The sequence below is a fragment of the Chanos chanos genome, chromosome 5, assembly GCF_902362185.1.
Source record: "Chanos chanos chromosome 5, fChaCha1.1, whole genome shotgun sequence".
Classification (NCBI taxonomy): Eukaryota; Metazoa; Chordata; class Actinopteri; order Gonorynchiformes; family Chanidae; genus Chanos; species Chanos chanos.
Window position 1 is genome coordinate 38,778,315 of NC_044499.1, and position 4,257 is coordinate 38,782,571.

Consider the following 4,257-nt stretch of genomic DNA (forward strand, 5'->3'; position numbering starts at 1 on the left):
ATGCGACAATTACTGCTGTCGGGTAAGAATAGGGACCTTTAGGAAAATTTGAATTTATGGGAACATTTTATGCACCGGGGAGAAAGCAGTAGAGAGATTTCTTATTCTTAGTGAGTAGTTTTGATTTGATTAGATCAGATGAAGTGTGAGCACTCACAGCAATAATGTAATATATGCTTTTCACCTGCAGCACAATGTAATGCAGCCGTCAAAGGAGTTTACCTTCCCTATGAGGATACAAGACTTTGGCAGAAGGCACTGTCTCTCTCTCTCTCTCTCTCTCTCTCTCTCTCTCTCTCTCTCACTCTCTCTCTCTCTCTCTCTCTCTCTCTCTCCCCCTCTCTCCTTCTCACACACACACACGCACACGCGCACACACACAGACACACACACAGACACACACACACACACACACACACACACACACACAAGCACACACACACAGGGTCTTTCTCTGTGGAAAGCATAGTGATATTAGTATTTCATGCTCACATAAAGGGAGTCTGCTGGCAGGGAGGAACCTCTGGAGTGTCTACTGTATTAGACAGTGTCAGATTTCACCACAACACATGGGATGTTTCTGAAGTGCCCAAATGTACAGACAAGTGAATAGTGTGTGTGTGTGTGTGTGTGTGCATGCCTGTGTGTGTGTGTGTGTGCGTGTGTGTGTGTGTGTGTGTGTGAGAGAGAGAGAGAGAGAGAGAGAGAGAGAGAGAGAGAGAGAGAGAGATTAAAGGTTGTGAGGGAGAAGTATGGAAAAAGCAAACACTCTCTTGCTCTCTCTCTCTCTCTCTCTCTCTCTCTCTCACACACACAGACACACACACAATAATTTCAATTTGTGCTAAAAGGGAGCCCTGGGGTTCCCTGCAGAAATTTTGAAACGTTATATAATTGTGAGTCCTCTTAACAGCTCATTTAAGGCTCAAGAGAAAAATACAGAAGATTCTGTGTTCTGAGTGAACACTTTCAAAAGGAGTAGAGAAGAAGGGAAGAAAAAGATTAAATTCCCAAGTGATGCATGAAATATACATGCAGTATATTGCCAATCACATATACATTATGCTTAAAAAACTAGCCCCCAACAATTTCAGTTAGGGAAAATAGTTTCTTTCTTACATCTAAGAGAAATATAAAATGATACTTTTATACACAGAGTACTGATCCCATGAGTGATGAAGTTTCCTACCATTTATGAAATGTTCGATTTTAGGTTCCTTTTCTCAGATGTTCTTAGGCCATTTGGACCCCAGGGAACCTCTGGAGGGCAGGGTTCCATCAGAAATGGAAACACCGCTTCTCATTTTTCAGTAGGAAGAAATCCCTAGTCCCCTTAGGTGATGGTTTTCTGTAAGAGCTCTCCATGAATTCCTGCCATGCCGCTGAGCCCATATATAAATAACCACAATGTATTCATCATACCTTTGGCCTTTGACTTATTATCAGTCTAGAGACTATCACCATCCTTTCAACCACAGTCACAATTTAAAACTGTTATTACAAGTATGTACATGACAACAATGTACTACCAAAATCTGCTTATTACACAGTAATAGAATATGTAAGTAAAAGAATATGTAAATGATTTCATAACCTGAGAAAGCTTACAATCTGTTTGGCATGGGAATTCTCGATAAGATAGTGACACTGAGGCTTGGTGAAATCTATCAGCAGCATGAGGTACTCATGTCCAGTTCCTATAAGCAAGACTGGTTCAGTTCTTTTGCATAGAAGAACTACCGCTCTGCAACAGAGTGAGTTATATATAATTACATAGAAGCAGTTAAGAGAGGGGTAACTGATCAGCTCAAACTGACATTCCTCTGATCAAAGAGAAAAAAAAAATCTTTAAAAAATACAACAGGACTTACAACGTACAAATAGAAATGCTCCATTTGAGCACTGATCTTTTCTATTTAAACCTTAACAATGTATGTGAGTTACAAACTGTGGAAGAATTTAATTTGAATAACCTGACTTAATTCTTAATTAAACACATACCTTTTCATTCTAGTTAGCAATAGGGTAAACTCCATGAAATCGCATAACCTTTTGACAAGCCAAAAAGCTCTTTACTAAATCTTGCATTGTTGTGATATATATATATATATATATATATATATATATATATATATATATATAAAAGAAAAAAAATTCCGTATGGACAAATTAGTTCTGCATGCTTATTTGAGGTTTTAATAATGCTGCGTGTTTAAACTGACGCTTGTACAAAAGTAACTATGATAAAATCATCATAAGTAACTGTCGAAACCAAAACTGTTTTGACCTACAGAAGATGAAGTAAAATTATACCATTTGCTGACTGACCACAGATATGACTGACATTCCAGTCCAACACTGTGATGTGGACTCTTTTTTCTCCTAAATGAGTTGTGATTAGGCGAACCAAAAGGCGAAGCAGACAGTAGAGGAACAGTGGGGATTAACTATTCACTTAGAGGGTTTGAGAAATCATTAAAACCTGTGAATCAAACAGCAATCAATGAATGCTTTGACTGACAATAAAACAATCCATACTGGTGGTGAATGAGATACATCCATCTCTCTATTTTTCTCTGTCCGTCCCTATCTCTTTAGCATATCATTTAACATCACTTTATTTCTATTATCGTCTTTTATTCAAAATCTCTTTATCAACCATGTAAACCCTGTCTGTCTCCCCATTTGACCACCTGCCTCGTCTTCCTTGTCTGTTGGTATCACTATGCAACAATTACAATTACAGTTGTACATTTCTTTCACCTATCCTGTTTGCCAGGGTAATCAGCTAATGTGTACTCAGACGTGATCACAAATCTGTTAGTATAAACACACGTTTCCCCCCCCCCCCCCCCCCCCAGAACTAATGCGCTGACTGGTGTGTGAAGTGACATTGGTACCTTTGCATTTCTGTGTGTGTGTGTGTGTGTGTGTGTGTGCACGCATGTGTGTATGTGTATGTGCTTGTGTATGTAGAGAGAGCCTGTTAAGTATTGATAATGACATTACTGTCTCTTCTTTTGATTCGTTTTCTCTACAGGGCCCTATAGTTTTTGGTAACTGGAATGGGCTTTGTAACAAGGTATTCCTGACCATGTTCTGTAAAACAGTGTAGCAATAGTAGCACTGGTGTCTAAATTACGGCAGTGTCACATTAACATATATGTTATTTCATAGTGATTGAAGCACTGATGTGATAACATAACTATTAACAACCACAACCACAGACAAAATAGCTTAAGAGAAAATTGCATTTGATAGGAGATGGGTTGAATGGTGGTCTAATGAAATGCTGTCAGTGTGGCACTTAAAGCGACTGCTCTCATACGGTTACATTTTTTTTCTTTTAATTGTGTGCTGACAGTCCTGCACTTATTGCCACTATGACGTTTTTAAGCTTACTTAAATGCTAGATCACTTTTGCCATGCTGAAAGATGTTTAGCCCTGCCATGAATTCACTGCTTTAAGTCACTGCCTCAACACAATTTGCATTATGTGCCATATTGTTTTCCTCTGGAGTTTATCATAAACCAGAAAGGTTCAAACGGTCAACATTAGGACATAAGCTTTAATTGATCCAATTAATGTACAGAAGCCTCCTGGACTATGGCGTTTGATTGGACGAGCCTTTGTGCTCTTAGCATCTGAGCATTTGTTTAATTAGAGAGGGTTAGGGATTTAACAGGCTGCCTGTGAGATGAGCAAGTCTGGCTTCAGAGCTGCTCTTGTCCTTATTGCTTTTTTTCTCTCATGATGACTCACATACGTACAGAAAAGAAGAGAGTGTGTGTGCGTGTGTGTGTGTGTGTGTGTGTGTGTACTGAGTGCAGTCAAGAATCGTAGGCAGGGGCTAAAGGTTAAGATGCCCACTAAGAATCAGTTTCAGCTCCACTGTCACTACTTCACAATGACTCCAAAAGCATATGCTCGAGATGCCAGGGATGTATAAGGCACAAGTCCAAAGGCCAGCTTACATGCCGTTACTGAAAACCGAATGCTTTGTGAGAAAGAAAGAAAGAAAGAAAGAAAGAAAGAAAGAAAGAAAGAAAGAAAGAAAGAAAGAAAGAAAGAAAGAAAGAAAGAAAGATGGATTTTTTTTAAAGCAGTGCAAGGGATATTTTATATCAGGTAACACAAATGAATATCAAATGACAAATTTACTCAAGACTTCACTAAATGTTAAAATCAAACTAAACTCAAAATTTAATATTTTGAGTTGTTCAGTATTTTGAATAAATATTAACATGGAATACAGT